General features: G+C 40.8%; 1 long non-coding RNA gene across 2 annotated transcripts in view; it reads right to left on the reverse strand.

The window, feature by feature from the left end:
• Window positions 1–22,292, reverse strand: part of LOC141773053 (uncharacterized) — a 30,069-nt gene extending 7,777 nt beyond the window's left edge. For both annotated transcript variants that reach the window (XR_012594996.1, XR_012594995.1), the window contains exons 1-2: window positions 22,236–22,292; window positions 986–1,120 (exon numbers count right to left, since the gene is read on the reverse strand). This is a non-coding gene — a long non-coding RNA (uncharacterized LOC141773053). The remainder of the gene's footprint in view (window positions 1–985; window positions 1,121–22,235) is intronic.
• Window positions 22,293–25,805: the final 3,513 nt, after the last annotated feature.

A 25,805-nucleotide genomic window follows, 5' to 3' on the forward strand; every position in this document is an offset into this window, starting at 1 on the left:
TTCATTTCCCGGAGACTTACCCAAACCCTAACCATAACTGCTACTTGCCTAAACCTAACCTTACCCTAAAATGTAATGATTTACATTATGGGGATGTGCATTTTGTTTAACATTGAATCAAATCTGCACTCTCCAAGCTCTGCTAATTGTATGTCATGTGGTATCAATAAATTATTACTGATTACACCCACGGGTTGATTTTGTTAATCTCTAACATTTTGGCTCGTTTATATGGTGTTGGACTGAAACAAAGAGTCCCAGGCACACGTTGTAATAGTTGAATGATAAGGTAATAATTGGTTCTGTTTTAATTAACTGAGCAGCACAGACAAATCATTTGAGTGCCTTAATAATAATGCTAAGAGTGGAGAATTTCAGCATGGTTAAGGTCACTAGCAGCAATTAGCATGTAGCCTAGATAGGAGACCACGAAGGCAATTACTGAAACCTCTGAGAGAAGATGGTAACTGAGCGTTATTGGTTCATTTTACGGTAATCCTGCTACACAGATGAACCCCAATTAGCTCAACTTAACAATGAAGGAATTTAAAAAATGTAATTAACCATTAAAACAGATCATTACAAGCCACTTATAATAATAATAGTGAGGACAATTATGTTGCAGTGGTATCTCTCCTGGAATAGTTATGAATGAGCATGATGGATAAAAACATCTGTCAAGTGCCATTTGTGTGTTTTTTTTAATTTAATTTGGGTGTTGTTGGTGGTAGAGTTTATAGACTTAGAGCTCAAGAGAGTAAATCATGTTCTATTAACTAAGATGTCCACATTAATTATTTGAATTTGTTCATGTAAAACCACAAAATCTCACATATTCAATTAACTATTCAATTAAAATCTTAAAATTACACTGTAGTACTTATTTTCTGCATCTGTGTATGCGTTTATATTCAGTGTCTTCATGTTATCAGTATGCTTGCAGACAGAACTTTGTCTCTTTAAAAAGGAGGGGAAATTTACTCACTTGATTTATGGAGTTTCCACAGACAAGAGACCTTCCACCTGTTCTGGCTATCAGCTTCTTCCTCCAGCGTTTCCTGCAGGAAAGTCCGGAGAGGGAGAGATGGTCCAAGACTGCGCAGTCATGATTTAGATCTTCCTGCCAACACAACGCACACATATAGAGCAAATGACTGGTCGTTATAAATAGTAGGCCTACAAGATCTCAGAGGGAAAAAAAAAAGAATAACAAGTGAACTTTCAGATTTGATTTGAAATAATGGTATAAACTCCTGACATTTACAGCCCTAAACGACGGCCAATAAATGTGGTGAGCCCAGGCTAATGATGTGTTTCCTCCTTCCCACAACCTCTCCTGACCTGCAGTAATGAGCTGCAGTCAGCTGTATCTGTTATAGATGAGGTAGTTCACTAATTCAGGCAAGCAAACACACGCACAGATGCAAGAACGCACACACACACACACACACACACACACACACGAGTCAGGTGATAAAGAGGTCACTGTGATTTTCTCATTTGGGGAATCATCTGCTCCCGGGTCTCTTGTGTGCTTAACAAGAGCAACAACAACAACACAGCTGCTGCTGGAGTTTCCCACTCACTGTTTCTGCATATTTACATGAGTTATAATTACACATAGTTTTCTTCAGTTTGTATATCAATTATCAAGAATGGCTGCACGCTTCTTTCTTTAGTCTCTTCTTTGCAAATTGTGTAATGTGACCACAGCACAAATGCCTTTATTATGCATACTGTAAACAACAGTAAACAGTATATTATCTGTTCTTGTCATGTGTGTTTGTGCCGTCTCTGGGTATGAAATCACCCACAATACTCACAACTCCTGACATTAAACACAGCTGGAACACAACTGACTAGAAGGCATGTAGAGCAATGATGTAATCTCAACGCAGTACAACAGGTTCACCACACAGTGGCGATGTTCGGACGTGTTTTCAATCAGCTGACACCTGGGTCTTGAACCCAGCCAGACACACTGCAAAAAAAGCCCAAGCTGTAAAGGTGATGTACAGAAGTCTTTTTATCAGCTGTATCATGATGTCATTTTGTTTTTGTCAGTGTGGTCAGATGATGTCTTGAATGCAGTTTAAATACATTTTAAATGCATGTTAAAACATCCTTGAAACACAGTGTATATACATAGAAGCTCACTGTGTATGTATATATATACATTTTTGGTGAAAACAGGAGGAGGGAGTCCCAAAAAAAAGACTACATCACATCACACATTTAGAAGTGCCGTATGGTTGTATGGAAATACTGTACATCAAACTAACTATCATGTTCACATTCAGGTGTTTTATTGTCAAAATTTAACAAAAATGAATGATTGATTGCCATTTCTAATAGTAATGTAATAGAGCTTTCCAGGGCTAATTAAGTTATAAAAAAGATGTGTATGCGTTTTAAACTTGAAGCTGCCAAAAACGTGTTTTCTGAGGTCACACTGACCTTGACCTGTGATCAGTTCATCCTTGAGTTTAAGTGGACATTTGTGCCAAATTTGAAGAAATTTGCTCAAGGCGTTTCTGAGATATCAGGTTCATGAGAATAGGGCGGACGTGAAGTCACAGTGAACTTTGACCACGAAGATCCAACCAGTTCATCCTCGAGTCCAAGTGGACGTTTTGCCAAATTTGAAGGAATTTGATATCAAGGCATTCCCGAAATATCACGAGAATGAGACGGACGTGAGGTCACAGTGACCTTTGACCACCAAACTCTAATCAGTTCATCCTTGAGTCCAGGTGGACATTTGTGCCAAATTTGAAGAAATTCCCTCTCGACATTCCTGAGATGCTGCGTTCACGAGAATGGGACGTACGGACGTACGAACACCCGAAAACATAATGCCTCCGTCCACGGCTGTCGCCGGCGTGGAGGCATCAGAAATTATAATGTGACAGTTCCTGATAAGAACATTTGGGTAAATCATAACGTTTGGTAAAAAGCAAAAACAGGAAAGATGTGGCATGCAAAACGTGTGAAATTCAATTGGGCAGTTCTTTGTGCACACAATACAAGCACTTAGAGGCATAGAGAACACACACAAAGGCTGTAGGATTAGCAGCTACTCAGGTTACAAAGCGTTTCAAGCTTAATTTACACTTTTGAATGGCTTCCCTCCCTTTTTCCACGAGTTTCTACCGATCTGTTTGGGACACCGACTTCTGCACTGTTTTTGTGTAAATAGTTTCCTATCTCAGTTTTGGATGGCATCGTTCCCACCTGTACAAACTACAGCGGTAAACACTGCGGACTTCACAGACTTCAAACATGCTTGATGTGAATGCACCTTCAGACTGAGCACAAGATAAATTACAATGAGTGTTTTTTTGCAGTGCAGTCAGGGCAGGTCCAGGAGGCTTTATCCTTTTCATCTCCCTCACCACCAATCACAGACTCCCCTTTACAAGACCCCCGCTCGCTTGTCAATCACTCCCCTCGGGCGATAGGTTGGAGTCAGACAAAAGAGGGAGGAGAGCGAGAGAAAGGGAGAGAGGGTAAAACAGGAGGGGTGGGGGGGTGGACGTGAAAGTGGTTGATAAACACAGGGATGGGATATTAGAGAGAGCGGAGCATGTAGAGTAATCGCTGAGAGTGGATCCACTGTCTTGAAGAGAGATGAATGAATGGGGTCAGGGACGCCCCTGAGAATAAAGAGAGAGAAAGAGACGGCTTGATAGAGTGAGAGAAAGAAAGGGGGATAGCAGAAGGTAGGATGGAGTAAATGCAGAAGGTGGAAATAGACTGAGGGCGACAGCAGCGAGGAAATAAATAACGGAGAGAAATGGAGAGGAAACATGGAAATGAGGAGAAGACGAGAGTTGGCCAGATGGTGGGTGAGAGATCATGAGATGCAGTTTCACTGGAAGACCAGAAAGTGAGAGGAAGAGATTAAAAGAGGAGGGGAACCAGTTAGGGCTGCACAATTAATTGAAAATTATATCGCAATCACCATTTTGGCTTCCTAAAGTTAAATGAACATGATCCTCTGCAATATTGATGTTTAAAATGCTCCGCTCATAGAAAACTCTATCAAATCAAGCACTTCCTAAACTAACAGCCAGATGTTTTGGCTTGGCTTTTTGGGTAGCCATCATGCGTCGATGTGTGTGCACCCTGCAGCGGCAGCCTGTGAGAAACTTTCCTGAATGTTGGGGTGCAACTATTAACCAGGGCAGACTGTCCTCAGTGCGTCAGGGGGTCTGCAGCGATGGCAGCAACCCACCCGAGACGTCTTGAAACACGGAGCCCATCTTGTTAACCATGCTTTGTGGTTGTGACTTTTTTTGCTGTCCATTCACATTAGGGGTGTAAGAAAATATAAAAAAATCGAGTATCACAATATTTTGTATGCAATCGTTTCAAAATATTCACTACAGGGCATCATGTGTTTCTGCAAGCGTGATACGAGGTTGATAAGAAATGTATTTATGAAACTTATTTTTGGTTCAGAAACATCAACGTTCAATGTATCTGTGATTTTGCAGAAACGTACAATGCCAACATTTTTTCTGCCGACTGGGTTGAAAACTTGACAGCCAAAGTAATTCTTACCACTTTGCTACAACAGCTGGTAACGTGCCATGTGCATCTGACATGTTAACGACATCTCATCAAGGAGCTTTGCATTCATACCTGCTGTTAATAGAGTAAATAATCAGATCTCAATAAGCTAATTTGGTAGCGGAGCTGGCAGACTTGTCAACAATCACGCTGCGTCCCAGATTAAACGATGCTGCTGTCTGGCCTGTAGTTTTTTCATGAGATAGCAGGAAGAGGTGAAGTTAGGTGCTTGCATTAACATTAGTTTTTTCCTTATCCAGAAAAGATTAACAGATACCACGTTAATACCAGATGTAGATGATGTCTCTGAAGGAGAAAGTGTCTTTTCAGCAGAGCTTTGTGTGACAGGAACTGTGTTTTCTTGCCTACTGTACATGAGTATATATGTATTATTGTGTGTGTTTGTGAACCACAGAAACGCAAACACAAGATAAAAGAAATAATGACGATATAGTAACTGTGAAACATTCATATCCTGCGATCTCAATGAGCAGTCAACAGGCAGCAGATTTATCTCCACTCGCTATGCGAGAAGATTCAGCCGGGTGAGACGTCAGTGACATCTAGGCGTCTGACACATTCGTGTGAACAGATTTAACACACAGCTCAAGATCACACGCTGCTCATATCTCGCCGGCGTGGAAGCTCAGACGCTCTATTTTGAGCTGTTTTCATCCTCCACAAGCCAAAGAGTTTATTGACTCAGCAGGAAAAGCTCAGAGAGAGAAAGAGGAGGACGCTGGAAAGGTTGGAGGAGTCAGGCAGGTGGTGAACCACTGCTGGTTTGGCCGGCCCACACATTTTATATAATAATTGTAGCCTATGACTTGTAATTTACGTCTACAGCCATCCTAACTGGGCCTAATTATTTTCAACTACAGATTAATACACATTTGGTGCACTGTTTGAGTTTGTGAGTTGGCTGCAGGGGGGTTTGAGACTGACTCATGGGAATGGTTGAAAATCGCAATATCATGATTCTAATAAAAAAGTACTAATTTGTATCTGATATGGTTTTTCCACAAATGTTAAATTACCTTATTAAAATTAGGATGACATCCATTCCTTCTCTCTCATTAAAAAAATTCAGAATCTATGAATATGCAAATATTTTTTCCCATTTCAAAGTGTTACTGCTGGGCACAAGATGTCTCCTACTTCACTGAGAAATAAATTATCAGTGTATTGGACTTGAAGGTTTCAAGTTTCCACATCACACTTCTAGAGAAGACACAATACCAGAAATGTAGTAGTCAATGCAAATACCAGTGAAATTCCACGATTCTCGATACCAATTCGATACCACGGTAAAAAACATAAGTAAAACAACAATAAATCCCATGTACTTCAACATACTCTCCTTTATTACCATTTGCATACTGGTTTTAGTTAGGAATTAAACAGGTCAAGATTACATTTGAACACATCATGATAACGTTAGAATTTACCTTTGCCTAATACTCATTTTTACTAAATAGAGCCTGAATGCATCATAATGTCAATGGCACCTCGTGTTGAAATCGGCAGGACAGGAGCTAGTTAACGTTAGCTGTTAGCAGCCGGTAAGCAGCACAGTCCTGAACGGAGCTAACAGTTAACGTTAAGCTCTCGTCCTGCTGATTTCAACACAGATTTGTTGTTCGCAAAGTAGCATTATCAGGGGGAAAAATAGGGTACTGTAGAAAAACGAGCACCGCCACGTTTTCAGAATTGTGGCATCAACTTAATACCAAAGTATCGGTTCTCGTGACATCCCTACACGCTTCTGTAAATTGCATACTGGACCATGATTGGCTTCAAGACTACTTCTGATGTCACAAAACATCACACGTCACCATAAACTGAGATTCAAGGTGAGCACAGAGAAACTTTCCCCTTTCCCATTTTCTACTCATCATCATCATTCTGCAACAGTGAAGCTCAACAATAAGCAAAACACATTTCTGAATGGAAGGGGACTGTAAGATCTCTATGATGCTGCATCATTAATGTCTAGTCAAGAATATGCCAAATTCTCAAAAAGCAATGTATAGTGTTAATGTGCTCCTTTAATCTGCATGTATTTCAGAGTGCTAAGAGGGAGTTGTTTGGTGTACTGATGCACTGGAGCATGGGCAGGGCTGCATGACACTCATACCTCCACCATGTTCTTACAGCCAATTCTAAAATTTCTGCAAACAAGCACACGTGTGGATTCAGCGGAAACAGCACTGCACTTAAATGGTTTAGTACGAAGATGAGAGTGAGACTGAAGGCAAGCTGCCGATATCACCGTGGCTGCTAGCGTGGAATAATCTCTCAACAGCAGAGACTCAGCATTCTGCTGGATTCAACATGTGGAGTATTTTGTGAACCGTGCCCCTTCAATTAATTTCCAAAACAGTTGCAAATGCGCCTGTCAAGTGCAGCAGCGGTGTAAGTGACAGGCAGGAGATTGGTGGGGGTTTGGTCATGACAGAGGTGGAGGAGGGGAGGGTGAGTTGTAGAAGCAGGGCCTGTGTTATACAATAATTGAATAAATTGAGAATTGAATTAAATTAAATCGTATAAATTAGGATTCTGGGTATACCTAATTGCTGTGAACTGCGGTTGCTTGCCCAAGGCTATGGCTCGTGGTTGAGATGGGGGCTGGGTGGAGGAGAGGCAGTGGCAGTGACGCTCTGCCCTTGGGAGGAATTATTCTAAAATGTTGTGTTCTTTTATAGACATCAAGAGGGCAAAGTAACAGCTTGTCATCCATTCATTATAGACTACAAGAGGGTTAAAGGAAAAATCCACTTAAAACGCCTTTTCTGTTGTTTGGTGCATTTACACAGAAAACATGATGTTCCTTGAAAACTATTATTCTGCAGCTACAGTGGAGTTTGGTAAAAGAAAAAGATTACTGATCCAATTCTAGATGCCACTTTGCACTGATGTTTAACAATCATATAGGAAGAAAATCCATCATAAAACCAATTTCTGCACCCTCAGTAACAGAATATAGACCAGAATTCAATGCAGCCACAAGGACAGGTTTTATCTTGAATAAGGGACCGAGCCTGACACACAATTCTCACCTATTTCTTAAAGGGAGGGTCCATTATTCTTTTTTCTTTTGGAGGTTTTTATATTATTCTGTAGTTTCCCATTGGTGTTCCTTATGTATTCAAATCAGAACAATCAAATTTTGGTCAATGTACGTATGCTTTAGCGTCTAAATTTCCCACGTGACCTGACGTAGGTTTCAGCACGATGACGCTGCCACATATACAGTATATATATATATATATATATATATATATATATATATATATACATCCTTATGGTCAGTGTGTTAATGTTACATACAGTAACTTAGATAGCGGTCGGCATGCTTCAAGTTTGGAGAAGCATGCTGGGGGCGTGCTGACCGTCATCTACTGTCGGTAATACACTGACTATGGATAAGTACCTCATACAACCCCACTTCAAAACACCCAAACTATCCCTTTAAGGTCAAAGTCCGTCAGTGTATTCAGTCATTAGGATGGGATATTGTTCTCTTTTGCAACTCTTTGTGATTTATTCTATTTATGCTATGAAATGTCTTGTTTTTTTTTACATTTTGGTCGAAGCAGCTCAAAGTATAAAGTCTAAAATGTGTCCACTGAGGTATATATGTGTGTGTGTGTGTGTGTGTGTGTGTGTGTGTCTGTGTGTGTGTCCGGGTCTTTGGGACATCAGTTAACTGGGTCCCTCCCTCCCACAGCGGAGATGGTCAGATTTAATCTGATAAACTCTCGATGCAACAGCTGTCACCCAGACCCGGCCTGTCTATGACCCAATCTCTCCCCCTCTTCCTTTCCATCTCCGCTTAATGCCTCTCTCAGCCTCTATATCTCTTCTCTGTATCCGGGCCTCTGTCAGTATGTCAGTTTGTGTGCATGCGAGTGGACTTAGGAAAACACACACATACCCCCAGGCGTGCACACATACACACATACTGTCCGTTATCCATCTCAGTCCCTAATTCAGCAGATGAGGATCTGGTTCGATAAAGCTTTCTTTTTAAAAAAACACAAACAAACACACTGACCTGATGTGTACTGTTAAGATGTTTTAGCAGATGTTCTGATACAGATTGAATTACTATGAGTGGGCAGCATGGGCATGCAGTGTTCGGCTGAAAGACACTTTGGTAGCTGATGAACACAACATTCAGTATTGTGGAGATCTAACCTTTGACCTTTTCATCATGGCAGAGTGTCACTAGGTCAACCTGCCTCCCCATTCTCTCCCAGTGAGCGTTACTTATCTCTGCTGTTGGATTATAGTTGAAATCTATGGCTGTTATAAAATGGGTGAGGAGCTTTTGTTCTGTTACAGCCAGAAAGATAAAATCTCAGCACCATTAAGACACTGGTATTGATAAACAAACCTCCTCATCAATGTATATTTACTATAATTTTATACCATGGAATTTTTTTTTTGGCCTACAAGATGCAACCTCCAAGAAAAATGAAGCCAACGGCAGAGTGCCAAAAACTGCAGTCCATCGAATGGCCACTTGAGAATTGTCTCAACAGTTAAGAACAGGTTAAGATAACAAAAAGGAGAAAAAAAAGTGTGAAAATGTGCCATAAATCGGGAGAAATACGGGATTGTTGTGAAACTGGGAGGACACTAGGAGAGGGCAATGAAAAACGGGAGTCTCCCGGGAAAATCGGGAGGGTTGGCAGGTATGTGCTCCACCCCTTTGCCCATTTTTGTCTGGGAGCCGGAGTCATCACTGCCAAGATGGCACCATCCTGGTTGAGTTTAATTTTTGCTCCTCAGAAACCCTATGGGTGACGTCACTGAGACTATGTCCATATTTTACACAGTCTATGAAAGAGACACATTTTGCAGTAGTAAAAAAAACTGCATTCTTGAATTGAATTGATGGCTGTTGTGTTTTGTTACGTTTTGTGAGCCTCTGGGTCACAAAGCTTGTTCTAGCTGTGAAGGTCCTCAGGATACAACATCTACACCCAGCATGAGCCGTCATCACACCGTGCTGTAACATTGCAAGTCTGTTGCCAAGACAGATCAAGTGAGTGGACCTTGCATCTAGAATATTTACCACATACATGTATCCCCAAGGCCAACAAAGAACCTCCATGTTCAGATATCAAGTACAGCTTGCTGGGAGGCATGAAATATACTGCATATCTGCATATACTGCATACAGAGGCTGACACATCTCTACTATCAGTGGTCATATAGTCTGTGGTGGGTACCTACATGTAAAATGTCATTCAATTGAATGAATGAATGTCTTTTCCTGTAAATCTTAGGCTGGAAAAATGGAAGGAATACTTCACTCCCAAAATGACCATTTTTATATCAATTACTCGCCTTTTGTTACCTTAAATTAGTGAAGAAAACTGAGTACTGTTTGTGTGGGTGTGTTTTAAATAGTAAGGTTTTAGCGATATGTTTGGGAACGAGTGAGAATACAACTGGATAAATGAGACTTGGATTATACTGCACGAGTTGCGTGACAGTTTGTAAACGGATGTTTTGATGTAGCTTTGCCCCATTTACTTCAATTCAAGACTTTTCTCCGTTTTTGGATTCTTTCACTGTGGAGGTAGGCCTGGGTCATATATCGACGATATTATATCAATATCATGATATGAGACTAGATATTGTCTTAGATCTTGCATATCGTAATATCATATGTAGGGTTGACTATTGGTGCTTTTACAGAATATTTACACAATGACATTTCTTATAAATAATAAATGGTAATGGGATATAATGACTAAGTGTGTAAAAGTAAATAAAAGAACAGCTAGAACAGTCTGGTGAGTTCAGAAAATGACATCACTGTACTGTAATGCAGCCTTGAAAACCCGGAAAAGACAACACTTATGCCATATTACAGTACACTCTCGTTGCAATATCAATATCGAGGTATTTGGTAAAAACATTTTGTGATATTTGATTTTCTCCATATTGCCCAGCCCTACATGCAGGCATACGTGAAAAACAAAGTTTACTTCAAGAATTCAAGGTAACACAAGGTGAGAAATTGATATAGAAATGATCATTTTGGGGGTGAAGTACTCCTTTTCCATTTGTTGTTTGCTCTACTGAAAGAAACACACAGTCTGTACTTTAAATACTGTTTTGCAGTCTGGATAGCAACTTTTGTTTTTTAATGTTTCTAGTTGTTTATTTCAACTGAGCTTAGATGCAGAAGCTCCTGAAGCTCCTGAACACAACAACAGACCTCTCTTTTCCACACAGAGCGGGTGCTTTGGCATATGGAAACATAAAAGTTAAAAGCATTCAGGGAAATACTGGAAATCAATACCTGAGTCAAAGTAGACGAGACAGTTGGAGGGGAGGTTTGAGACAACAATAAAATATTAAGCGGCTACCAACATTTTAATTTCCATTACACTGCTCTTGCATTGATATAACTTCCCGTATTGGCTCTGAAATAACATTTAACCTGGAAGTGCAGGTCACTAAGCTATGAAACTGCATTTAGCCTAATTTTGCTTGAGTTCACTGTGATGCTGCAAAATCTGTCAGTGTCCCAACCCGTCATCAAGCTGTCTATTCAAGCCCTTTTATTATGCTGTATCTCTAAAAATGCACATCCAAGCCCCCCTGCCAGCACACACACACACACACACACACACACACACACACACACACACACACACACACACACACACACACACACACACACACACACTCACACAATCGCTTTAAACATGCAAGCTGGCACGCACATATGCTAATACACTTGTTTTTTCCATCTCTTTTGACATCACACACACACGAACACACTCCTATCAAACTGCACATCCAGCATTAGTGATTGGGACGGAGCAGCAGGGAGTCGAGGGGTGTGTGTGAGTGTGTAATGAGCCCCCATCGAGCTGAAAGCTCTCCAGTTTGGGTTTATGAGTGTGTGTGTGTGTGTGTGTGTGTGTGTGTGTGTGTGTGTGTGTGTGTGTGTGTGTGTGTGTGTGTGTGTGTGAAGGGATGAGGCTTCTGAAACTGGCCTGAAAATGTGAGATTACAGTGCATATACCCACTTTACTCAGTCCGACGCAAACTTTAAGATGAAGCCACGTCCCATTTCAAGTAAAACTTACATGACACCAGAACAATGGGCAAACTGGGAAAAGAAACGAACATGGGGCAGCACATTATAAGATACAGCTTGTCAAGTGTGTACCAGGTGCTAGCTAAAATGATAGATGGTAATTAAGTTTAAAAATACAAAACAAGAGAAAATCAAAAGATGGGGTGAGCAAGAGAGCAAAACTAACTTTGGTCTGTATTTCATTGTGGTTGTTGTAGCAGCTATAAGTCAGTAACAGTCAGGTAGCAGCACATGGTGAGAGACAATGCTGAAATATCATTGGCCAGAATGACACAATGCAAATACCAAGCAACAGGAAGGAACAGCGGTGGCCGACCTTCTCACAGCAGGATGGAGACAAGATCCTGCCAAATGTTGTCTGACGATTTCAACCTGACTCGAATAAGTCCCGTCTGTTAATGGACGTCTGCTCTTACACACTAATGGTTAAGGGTCCACAGGGGCGCTTCCATGCATTGGAGGCTTGATGGGCTGCCAGGCACCTGATTGGACGAACGCTTTCACTTGTGGGTTGCTGCTCCTGGATTTCAAACCGGACCAACGTGGCGGCTCATTTGTAAACTTTTTGCTCTTATATTATGAAAAACATTCACCGAAATATCTTTCTGAAAACATTTGAGGCGAGAAATAAGTAGGGCTGCCCCCTCTTGGTCGATTAGTCAATCAGACGTTTTGGTCTTAGTCAACTAAGATTTCTTTAGTTGATTAGTCTTTTTTTTTTTTTTTGCTTTTTTCATGCTGAATGACTTATTTCCAAGAAGCTTATGAGCACATCTCTGGTAAACACAAGATTTAAAGTGGTGCTTTTGTGTGATTCTTTGTGGAGAAACTCAGTTACAGATCTGTCAATTAAATCTAAGAATCAATTAGTCGACAAAATCATATGAGCGTTAGTCAATTAAGAATTTCTTTGGCCGAGGACAGCCCTAGAAATAAGCCATACAAGTTTCTGAATCTGAAACAACGGTTAGTTTAAAAGTTTTTTGGGAGTTTCCAGAGGCGGCGAGTCGAGCTGGACATCCCTGATTTGCTTAAAGTAGCTTAGCCCTCAACTTTATGCAAATGAGGAGGGCCAACGTGACAGTCCGTCTCTCGAAGCGCAACGCTGTGCTACCAGAATGTATTGCATGAAATGGGAAGCATGGAAATGACGGATCCTGTGGACACGTACGATAACTCTCTCTAATGCCTGCTCAGTTCCCAACGTCAAAGGGAACATCTTCACATTGTTAAAAACCAGGAATTACTGTATATAAAACAGAGAAAAGCAGCAAATCCTCAATTGGAAAGCAGGAACGAGCGACTGTTCATTGACTTTATAAATCATTTAAAATGGAAAAATATTATCAAAATGACAATTAATATTCTGACAATGTACATCAAAAAATGTTCAGCACTAACAGACACTGATATTAATTACACCCATAAAACCGTGGCCTATTTCCTCTTCCTGTCTTAAGACCACACACACACACACACACACACACACACACACACACACACACACACACACACACACACACACACACACACACACACACACACCTCACCTTTCTATATTAGCCTCTATATTACAGCACTGCTCATTTCGTTAAATATTTAACCACCAGGACATAATTTCCTCTTCAGGACTGCGGCGCAGGGATGTGATTAATCCTACCACAGTTCATACACATCCATTTACACAGAGGACAGAGCAGGAGTTCAGTGTGAATCCAACTGTAAGCACATATTCATCCACTCATAACGAACAATGAGTCACACACCTCTTACTGTAGGAAGTCAACACACACACACACACACACACACACAGATTCTATACATCCTCCTAGTTTCTGGAGCTAATTATAGGACAGCTGACTGCTGGCTATATGTATGTGACCCATATAGAAAGATTAGCATTAAGATAATTTCAGTCATCAGTTTGATCTATATTTCCAGGATCTACTTCAGTCAATTTTCTTTGGTTTTTCGGTCAGAGAAATCTGCCGTTTATTGATTTCTGTACCCACTCTTCCACGTTGTTGTTGTTGTTGGCCTGACACACCAAACCCATCTCAAAGACAGCAGCAACAAAGGCCAAATGATCAAATGCTTTGCACCTCCTCACATTGCCTCCAATCACCTTTCTTAAACACAAGGCAAAGACTGCAGCCGATGCCCAACGTGCACACCAAACCCGACGACCAAACATGATGAAAAGAAAAAGAAAAACAACTGACTTTTTATATTGTATTTTTTTGGCATTTTTGACCTTTATTTGACAGTGTAGAGTCAGATACTGGAAACGGGAAGAGAGAGAGGGTTATATGACATGTAACAAAGGTCACGAGGCTGGAATCGAACCCGGGACGTTGCAGTAATGTGCAGCGCTCCTAGCCTGACACTTTAACACTGTGAATCAGTTTAAAGGTGCTAAATGTGAGATTTATAAAATTCAATTAAAAAAGTGGAAGTGGACTCCCTTCACACAATTGGAGGACCTCGATTTTGCAGGTGACTTGGCACTGATCTCAAGAACACACACACAAATGCAACAGAAGACAAACAAATTACATGAACACAGCAAACAGTTAGGCCTCATGATCAACATTGGAAAGACCAAGGTCATGAGGATCAACGCTAAATCCCACAAAGCAATAAATATCAAGGAGCAACCACTGGAAAATGTGGCAGAGTTTGTCTACCTGGGAAGCAACATCAGCACAGACGGAGGAGCAGATAAGAATGTGGAGCTACGCATCAGCAAAGCAAGACATGCCTTCAGAACACTCAGACCTGTATGGCTCTCTTCCCAGCTCTCCAAAAACACCACCTGAGCAGCCAGTCAGACCGCTACGTCTCTCACTGACACCTCAAAAACTACAGTAGGCAAGTGGCCCAATGATAGTCGACATCAGATGGAGAGAATGGTGAGTTGTAGATGCAAAAGAGTTTCATAGGACATAACTGATCACAGTGAGTAATATCACTCTATTTCAGAGGTGGTTAGCACCTTTTACTCTCGCGTTTCATGTGGTAAAAGGTGTTGAATGAGGGATAAATGAGGCCAGTTCCCGTCCACATTTTCAAGAGAGCTCCTGTCTGCATCCGAGCCCCAATCACCTCTCTGAAAGGATTTTACAATAGCGCGATAATCTTTGGATCCTCCTCCCCAACTCCTGCTGATGCACTCATGATAAGTGGCTGTGCGCTGTAATGGGGCTAAAATGTAAATGTGGAAATGTAAATTGCACTAGAACGCCTTGCAATCTAGAGATACCTATAAAGAATACAAGATGAGATGTTCCCTCTGTTCTGCTGAGTACTCTCTTCTGTTCTGCTCTAATGCACGTCTCAAGGCCTTGCCATGTTCACTGATTCACTGATTATGTTAAAAAGATAAGCCTATTCCTTCTACGTACATCCCAATAGGGTTGGTTTTCCACCATAGAAAGAACACTGGTGTTGGCTTCAATTAGACTGTCAGCTGAATGATTGAAATATAAATGCAAATTGTCTGCTATAATAGGTATAATAGGTTGTCAATTTTAATAGTTTGGGTTTTAACCATAGTAGAAAAGCACAGGTGGGACTAATAGAGGGTTATTAGTGCTTTGTTGAATGGCAGCCTGTCACTGGCTGCTGAGTAAAAGAGACTTCCCTCTCTGCTCCTCTGGCCCCTCGACGAGTGTCAGATCTGTCATCAGATCTTTTATATTTCATGTTTGAACAGCTGAGGAGACGTTTCTGGACACCAGGGATTGAAATAAATGTGATAGGTGCAATGAAACTTCCTAACGTCACAAATCACACTATATTTCAACTGACGCAATACCCAGTACAGATAGATTTTTATCTGAAGCAGCTTCTATGGATGTCTCTTCCACTCAAGTCTTACTTTTTACTGCACACAGGCAGTGAAATACTGCTGCATACCACTACTGCACTACAGCTGGAACTATATGTGCAGCTAAGGTTGACAAAGTACAGCTTAGACTGATTAATGTGGAGCCAAGTCTGAGGGCCCAGTCTCACCAACATTTGGAATACAATTAATTTTCAGACAAAAACTCTAATAATTTAAAATGGAATTGGTGCAACTCAACTACTGTAATTTTTTCAGCGAAGGCCAAGTAAATCCATGCTGAGCTTTCACGCATAGTTTAACTGTGAACTTTCATCGTGCATGACTTCACACAATGGACTAATCGCAAATTATTTTAACACTGCGGACGTTTGAGGGAATAGTGAACCAGAGAGTCTGAAATTAAATAATCTATATTGCATAATTGCACAAGTTCCCAACCATCCTATTTATTGCACTTATTGTATTTATTATATGGGATTACTCTGTTTTCTGCGTATGAATGACATGATAATGTGCAAGGCATTTAGCGTGCAATAAGAACACCTTTCTTGCTTTTGTACGCCACGTAGTACTGAATGTAATGTAAACACATCTCTGTAAATATGCAATGCTCAGAGCTATGGTACGCAGGAGGGGAGCTAAAAAGACAATAAAGAAGCTTGAATCTTGAGCTGTGTCATGTGAAGTAATTTTAATGTGCCACTGTTTGAAGTGACCAGACATTAAGTAGAGCTGATCCTGAGAAAGAGTGTGAGATCCTAAAATGGTCACCGTATAGGCAATAAACCCTCTTGATTTACAGAAGTTGGCGTGACCTTTCCTCTGGTGCAACCCTTAGGTCAAACTTTACTTTTTTTGCCGCACTAGTGGTAAAGAAGTGAGAACCACAACCATGTCCTTCAATTTTTCATCCATCCAAAAACTGTGTTTTGTGCCGTGTATTACAGCCTCGTGGGGCTGTTAGTGTGGCTATAAACCTTAAGTCCCGTTTAAAAAATGTATCATACTATTTTTTGGAACCAGAAAACTAGTAATCCTGTAATCCTATTACACAAAAGGAGTGACTTCCTAATGCAGTCCAGTTAAAAGACAGAGCTGGATTAAATACTGATCCAATACAGACTGATTACGACCTATTGCTTTTTGTCTATCCATGGGAGTATAATAACGACATTATTAAAGTGGGGTTACTTCTTCTCTCTGGGCATTACTGTAATCCTATTGCTTGCAGGTAATCAGGAGCATAACTTTCCAATAGTGAGCTGTAATAAGACACAGCTCTCCCCGCTGGATTCAATATTGATCCAATTTGGTGTGATTTCCATCTGAGCTCTGGCTGCAGACCGGCTCGCCTGATGCCAAACAGACAGACTGGATGACGGAGGAACCCGGAGCCAGAACTACACAAAGCTAAGCTGATCTGAATACGAATGCAGTTTGACTCAAGTCCAGACTGAAGCAGATCGAAATTGTACGGGATCCAGTTACGAGTGGTGCTTAGAGTCAGATTACAGATTTGGTTTAGAGGTTGATTACCAGTTAGGTTGTCTGATCTGCTGAGTGTCTCTCTTTGTTATTATAGTGTGTGCTGCAGGAGGAGGGATGTGAAGCAATGTTGAATGAAATCCAGACTGAGAGGGAAATGATGCACTGATCCAAAAGTGGTGTGCAGGAGAAAGAAAGCGAGAGGGATTTGCTGTGAACTGCTACTGATATAACAGGTATAAACAAAACATTTCTCTTTTTCTATCATGAACAGCGGTTGGCTTTTGGGGACTATGGTTCTGGAAATAAAATGAATTGAAAAACAAATAGAAAACATCAAATTTCTGTGCTATTTGTTGTTGTAAAGGGAAAAGAGGGGGGTATAAAATACAAAAAAAAACATACAAGAAAGCAGATTTTGACACATGGGACATACCAATAGTAATCTGGGGAACCAAAGTAGGTTTATTTATAGAGCCGCTTTTATTCACACAAAGAAGAAGTGTCCCAGCTGCTCTGTTCTTTTTATATCCAGATATATGAATCGTATCTCGTCTATAAGGAATGCATTGTTATGTAGATACCCTGCCATATAAAGGCCATTATGCCTTTGAAGATGTTCCTTATATATGCAGAGCTGTGCCGAATATCAAACTGCATCACTGTCATGAGCATAATTGCGGTAAAGATTTCCTCGTCGAGTGTTGCTGCTCCGTCCAACATGGAGGTCTGTCCCTGTAACAATGTGTAACTAATTTACAACCAATCTGGGTTCCTGACTGTCCTGCTGGCTCAGTGGGAGATGATGCCTGCCACATACTCACAGTGTTGTAGATTGGAAACGGTTTCATGGAAAATGTCATGTGCCTTCCAATCGCTCTCCCCCTCTTTTCTCATGGGATCGTTGGACGTCTCATATTGGATTTACCAACAGATTCGGCAGACAGAACACGGACAATGCACGGTCGCAACTACAACTACAGTATGGTTGAGCCATGGATACAATTATGGAAATATAATTATGGTAAAAATAAAAAATAATTCTCTCCACATGAAAGTAAACTATTAAATTAATCGCCAACTATTTTGATTTTAATCAGTTTGAGTCATTTTTTATAGAAAGAAAAAGTCAAAATTCTCTGATTCCAGCTTCTTAAATGTGAATATTTTCTGGTTTCTTGACTCCTCTATGACAGTAAACTGAATTTCTTTGCGGCATGGTTAAAACAAGACGTTTTAGGACGTCATCTTGGGCTTTGGGAAACACTGATTAACATTTTTCACCATGTTCTGACATTTTATAGACCAAACAACTGATCAGTTAATAGAGTAAATAATCAACAGATTAATCGACAATAAAAATAGTCGTTAGTTGCAGCCCTATTTTAGACCAAACAAAACCTTCATCTATTGTCTAGAGGTCAAGTGTTTCCTCTACATCTGATTATTGGGTCACTGCTGTGTGAGGAGAGATGCCACCCTGAAAGCATTTAACTACTACTGCTTTCATTGGTTTTAAAGACGCTCTTTTATAACAATCTAACTTATTCACCGTTTATGTAATCATACGAATAAAGTCATTCAATGAAAGCATTAATCAAATTTGATTTGGTTGGAGTGGTTACAAATCCATCTGTGTTCACATGCTGTTTTGGACTCATTCCAATCAACGCATTACACAAACTGGACACGACCTCAATTGGCTCCTTTTACTAAACAATTATTGAAATCCGTCCAATTAGGTGAGTCTGCATGATTTGACCTGTCGCCCTCCTGGACAGGTTTCAAACAGCAGATTTGTCTCATTTCAATTAGATGAGCAGTTTTTTGTTCTTGTGAATGCCAGGGACTTAAATGAGCACATTTCCATTTAATTACATGAATTTGCAAAAACACTCCGAAAACACTATTCTTATCTTGAAACACAGTACTCTATATTTTGAAAATCTAACCATGCAGACTTAATAATACGAGGTCTAATATGAGGTTACACGCTTCACAAGCTGTTCCAACAGGTTTTCCACCCCGATAGCAGAAATAAAATGATGCAGATTTTTCACTGCGTCTTCAGTCTGGTGCTCTCTGTATCATCAACACCATGCCCCCAAACATTTAGAGCGTGCCTGACTACTCAACTGGAAATATGGCAAAGCCCAGCAGAAGTGGATTATGATAGCGGTTGTCCGCAAGCCCTGAATCTGCATAAAAAGCAGCACACTGTAACGCCTGTCACATGTGAACATATTTCACCTTAACAGAAGGAAATGACACAACAAGGCTCGCTGGATAGATTTCTTCCTTACTACAAGAAAAAACCCTTTGGAAGAAAAATCTTTGGAAGAAAGCCAATGATTATCAGGAGGACTTGAAACTTTTGAGAGCTCTAGATATGCAGTGAAAGGTTCTGCTGATCAAGCATACTCTTTTTTTAAGCAGCATCTTGTTATTTTCATACAGTTCAACACAGTCACACCTGGCAGCTGCCCAGATTGTGGAGCAACCTCAGAGAAAACACTGCATTAGCAGAAACCATTTTAAACCATCATTAAGAACTAATAGGATCATTTTTTTCTCACTTTTGTATCATCATTTTCTTTTAAAGATGTACCACACCACTCTGCATTTCATTGTAATGACTTGCTAACAGTTGCCAGACTCATCTGAACTAAACAATTCACAGAAAACCTAAAACAATATCACAAGTTTCATTACATTGATTGATTCTTTGGACAACGATACGATATTTGTTGAGGTCAAAAGTCTGCTACGATATGACTTTGATTCGATTCAGTTCAGGAGCCTATGATCAATATTAGACAATATCATTATGCCCATTTAACATAATCAGTTACATTTATATCAACTCATGAAAAGCAACTAAAATATGATTTGACAATTTCATTACTAGGCGTTTGGACGGAGATGGTGACAGATGGGAATGGGAATTTCAAAATAAAGGTGTATCTTAAAGATGATGATATGTAACGATGTTTTCACTTTGCATCGATGATATTGGGTCGTTCATCATTGAATCAATATGACTGAATTATTGGTGTGGTACTGCGGTGCCGAAGCCGCGGCGGTGCTGCGGTGCTGCGGTCCTAAGCTGGCAGGGCAGCAAGCAGATGTGAAGCCTGAAAGTGATGCTAATGGATTCTGCCCCTGTGTCTCTGATCCCTCTGAGTGCGCCTCCCCTGCTCTGAATCACAAATGTAATTATTTGACCATGATGATATTTACAACATAAAGATGAATTTCTTCTTTAATTTGCAACATGGTGATAAATTCTTAATGTGGCGTTTTGTGTCGAGGGCACTTCACTGTCCTCGTGCAGCTAATTATCTCTCTGTGTGTGGGGTTCATAGCTTTTTATAGTTCTTCTTCCATTATGCATGCTGCGGTGTGTGTGATGCTATGTTTAGTAAACAGTCGCAGAGAAAGAAAGCTGTGGCTGCAGGGAGCGGTTGTGCGTTCGTGTAGTGAGCCAGCGTGGCGGTTTGGAAGGTTTTTTTTGCTCTGGAAATGTAAAGCAGGCAAAGAATGAATAACAAGCCCAGATATTTATGTCTGTGCTGCATAATTTCAGCCTCAACCTTTGTCACCAGCATCCCTCTTCTCTCTTTGCTTTCACTTCCAACTCTTCCTTCCTTACTTCTTTCTGTCAACATCCTTTTTCCTCCTCAACCTCTGTCTCTCATCTTCCTCCTCTCTGTCTTTTACTCACTCCTTCTTACATATCCCTGTATCTACAACCCCTCCTCTTCCTCTTCTCACACACACTCCTCTCATTCTCTCTCTCTCTCTCTCTCTTTTTATTCAGTGATTTAGGTCACTGCCTGACTAAAAGACTACACACAGCTGGCCTATAAACCGCTCTGTCCCCTCCCCTCACACACACACACACACACACACACACACACACACACACACACACACACACACACACACACACACACACACACACACACATTATGATGAATCACGCTCTGGCACTAACTAAGTATCCTGAAACATTTGTTTATTTGGTCCATCATGTGCATCTGTGCTGAACTTCACAAATCACACCACAAATTTCTCTCTGCATTGATTTCTTCACCTGATTCTGTCTTTCACTTCTGTATCTCTTTTCTAATATTTCACCTCTCTCCCGTCTCCTCCTCTTACTTTCTTTATTGCTGCTCCTCCTTCATCGTTCTCCCTCATTAGTCTTTTCATAAACAAAAACTCTGTGACCTGAATAAAACAAAGTGTGCACTAGAAATACTGTAATAGTGATTCAACATCTGGGTCTCATTTTCTCAACCCAAAGACCTCTGCTGGGGGTGTCTGATCTTTTGGATGCCAACTCCATTTATTATCACTTTTTATCTGTTTTATTTATTGTATTTTTGGCAGCAGGAGCAATTTCGGAGGGCACATTATTTGTTTGTTTGATTGTTTGTTGTTCCTGTGCTTGTTTGCTTTGCGTCAGCAGAACAGCAGTGGGTCAACAATTTAACGAACAAATTGCCCACGCATGCAGGCTCGCCGCTCTCATCTGAATCTAATAATGTGGCCACCAGATACGGCACACAATACATCCATACACACACTCACGGAGGCATTTACATGCACATACACAAGAGCGCGCACCCACACACAAGCTTAATCACATAATCTCTACCCAAATAATTAATGACAATCATTTTTGGTTGTAGCTTCTACAATGCCAGCCAATTGGACGCCAGAGGTAATAAAGAGGGAGTGAGAGAGAGAGAGACAGACAGAATAGGAGTACAGGAACAAAGAAAGCATGCATGAATAAAAGAGAGTGAGGGGTGAAAAGATCTAATAGACCGCAGAGAGAAGGTGAAGGGACAAAAAGAAAGGGAAATGGAGAGGCAATACAGAAACAGAGAGGTTGTGGGTTGGAGAGAAGCCTATTTACAGTATATGTTTAATCATCTAGGCTTTGGTCATATTGTTAATTTTGATGTGATATTAGGTGATAAACTGTGTACACTTAATGTAATAGTACTTGGTCTACACAGAGAGGAAGGATAACACATAAACAGGAGTAGAAAATGAAAAGCTGCAGCACAAATATTACCTGAATTCAATCAATTTTGATGAGAAGAAAGCAGGAGGAAAGTAAGTAAACAATCTTACAAACTTGGGTTTAGCATATCAAGTTCCAGTTTTCATAACATTACTTACACATCCAGCAGAAACAGAGAAACATGGGCATCCCACTGGAGTCCTCAGTCTCACCACCTGTTAAAATACAAGTCCAATATTCACAATAAAACATTATGTTTCCACACACACACTCTGAGTGCCATCCAATATTTTATTTATAATATACAGTATTTGCATTTTATTCTTTCCAAAATAATACCACTGCATGGTGTACACTTAGAGCCACAAGTAAACACATCCAAGTAAGTAATTTTTTTTGTGTTTTATAGCTTGATAGCTCTGCATTAAAGCTGAAGTATAGGCGAGATTGGAGCAAATATGATTAAAAAAGTTATTTTTATAAAACGGTCGCTATATCATGACAGTAGTACATGAAACATGTAACCTGACAAAAATCATGTTCCTCTGTGTCTTCAAGTGCTCCTAATAGCATCTGCAACATTGCACATACCGGAGGAAAACAAGCAGTAGGAGCTGATCTGAGATCTGCTGTCTATGAGAGCCGGCTGTCAATCACTTGCGAACTCCGACCAAACGGTCAAACTAGGCAGCGCTGATCAAATATGAATCAATATTCTGTTACGTTAATGCCTATTTCTCTCTTCAAATGTTTTCAGAATCAACTTGTAGTGTACGGTTTAGCTGTAAAATGAGAACGTTTTTGACGCCGCCACCGTTGTGAAATATGGAGGGAGAACGCCAAGTTCCAGTCACATGAACGGAGCACAGCCAATAGGAACGCTCTCTCAATGAAATGACCTGTGATTGCTCAAAGTCTCACATCACGGGTTAGATTTTCTAAAGCCTGAAAACAGAGCCATGAGGAGGTGCTGAAGTCTAGTTTTCTCTCAGAACACTTGGATTACAATATGCTGAAAGGTTATTATGGAATATTTGCCCAATGATGCCAAAAATATACTGCCTACTGCCACTTTAAGAGCTAAGGTTTTATACAGTATATCCTTCATACAGGTCTGTCAAAAACCCATCATCTGCCCCAAAACAATATGAAATAAACATTCAGCGAGACTGTAATGGGGCAATATTTGGCTGCTCTGACAAGACAAGGGCCCTTCCCTCCCATCAAAGCAGGCTCTCACAGCAGGCATGATTGCAGCTAAAAAAACGAATATCATTAAATTGCAAGTCTCCATCATCACCATGTTTCAGGAGGTGGCTCAACGAAATACGTTCTATTGCTAAGATGGAACAGATTTGCTATAGCAAACATAATTCACAAAACACTTTTTTAAAGGTGTTTTTGACATTTCTTGATAAGACCGAACTGTATATAGCTCTTGAGATTTGCTGCTATGTGTGCAAACTCTGCTTTATTCTGTATGCTGACTGATATTCTGGCAGTCTCCCACCCATATGTGTTTTTTCTTTTTTGTTGTTGTTTTAGCTGTTTCTTTTTTCTCACTCTGTACCCTGAAGGAGCAGTCTCCTGTCTTGCCAATATTGTTGAATTCTGGCAGCTTTGCACTTGTTCTTGACACGGACTAGCTGAACAAATGGCTCCTACGTCACTGATGGTGATCCAAAATAGAATGGCATTAGATATGCTGCTGGCAGAGAAAGGCGGTGTATGCTCAATGTTCCAAGACTCATGTTGTATTTTCATCCCCAACAATACAGCACCTGACGGGACAGTGACCAAAGCATTAGAAGGACTTAGGACATTATCTGACAAAATGCATGAGGATTCTGGTATTGACAGCCCGATAAATGATTGGTTAGACCGTACTTTTGGGAAATGGAAGTCTATGATAGTTTCTCTGTTTTCCTCTATCCTCGTTGCCATTGCATGCCTGATATTATGTGGTTGTTGTTGCATTCCATGTATTCGTCATCTCAGTGAGAGAGTAATAATTACTGCTATAGAAAAGAGACGGCCTGACAACCCACCTGCTTATCAGATGAGCATGCACACAGCGGAAGAAGGGGTAGAAAGGCTTAATTTAGAGTACCGTGACACAGACCCAGATTCAGAGGGCGGTAATGGCTTGAACCTCATGTCATATATTTCTGTGAAGTGAACTTAGACAAGTTCAAAAGAGGAAATGTTGGAAATATATCATGAAGAATAATATGGCAATGCTTAAACTATTATGTTACGAGTTCATTGGGTTGAAGATGTTTAGACTAAGAATTATAAGATGAATACTGTGGCGCCTGAGGGACTTCTCGTGCAGAGTCACAAGGGTGGGACGGCATAAACATACTTTTGTGTAGATAGAACAGTCTCAAGGACACAGCCTTAGGGAAGAAACAGATAGGGGGGAGAGGACAGAATGATATGAACAGTAGACAGCGTTGTCTAAGGATGGAGTCAGATAAGAGGAAGGTCACAGTGACATTATGGAAAAGTACTAAGACTGATCAAAACCCTGCCCCTCCCTTCAGAGAATGTTTACTGCTGTGTATAAAGGCAAAAGTAAAGAAAAGCTCGGGGTTCATTCACTGCGAACTGAACACTGTACTACATGGTATCAGGGACACATTGATGAATCCAGAACTTCTGTTAATAACTCTGTGCAACTTTGATGAATATATCTGCGGAATAAATTGATACTGATTTAACCTACTTTGCAATCTTTTATGATTTTAACTCTGAGCTTGCAGCTGCCTAGAAGATAAACCAACACGCATGAAGGTGACGATTCCCTGAGGGGAATTCCTTCAATCCCCAGTTATTTTTCTGTTATTTTGTATAAGGGTACTGGGTGTTTCGTGTCTTGTGTGTGTTTATTGTAAAAAAATAAAATAAAAAAAGTTGAAAATAAAGACAAAAACAAACAAAACTGCCCCATTCAATTTGAAGCATCCTTAAAGGGACTGTTTGTAAGAATCGGAAATTGGTTGTAACAGCGACACATGTGGCCGTTAAGTCAACGGAAGTCAGCGTCCTGTTGCCCACGCTCGCCCATGTGCACGCGCTACGTGAATGTGAGTGAGCATCCGTCAAAACAGTGAGGCGACACACATCAGTTAACACCACAATATCACTCTATATTTCACCTGGCAGTAATGTTAGCTGACCAGACGAAGGTCTCTCCATGAATCACTGCTGATCCTAGTGTCAACTTTTCCTGCTTCAGCCTCCCGACCGCGGTCAGAAGGAACAGGGGAGACACCGGAGTTTTGGTCGGAGACGATAATGTTTCTCGCTGCGGAAACCTCTGTTGGTCTGGAGGAGCTGCAGCATTTATTTCTGCACAAACGTCCACTGTACATTCACTAGATATTCTCAGAGCTACTAACTCTCCTGCAGTGCGTAGTGGGCGCGCATGCACGTGAGGTGGAGCGAGCTGAGTGAAGGCAGGCAGGCAGAGGAGCAGAGACTCCGGCCCTGGAGACCAAAGCTACGGTCTCCCCCCACGTCCTCCAACCGCGGCCAACACTGTTTTGCAAGACGGGCTTCACTAGATATAACTTTGCGGTTCTGGTGCTTCCGTGTAGTTTGTGTTGGAGTCTAGGGGACACCGACCTGGATTGATTTATACGTGTAAGAAGTTACAAACAGTCCCTTTAAAATGATATTCGGATAGAAAGGTAACAAGTTAGACTTTAGTTTTAATATATTAA

Source organism: Sebastes fasciatus, chromosome 8, assembly GCF_043250625.1.
Source record: "Sebastes fasciatus isolate fSebFas1 chromosome 8, fSebFas1.pri, whole genome shotgun sequence".
NCBI classification, from domain to species: domain Eukaryota; kingdom Metazoa; phylum Chordata; class Actinopteri; order Perciformes; family Sebastidae; genus Sebastes; species Sebastes fasciatus.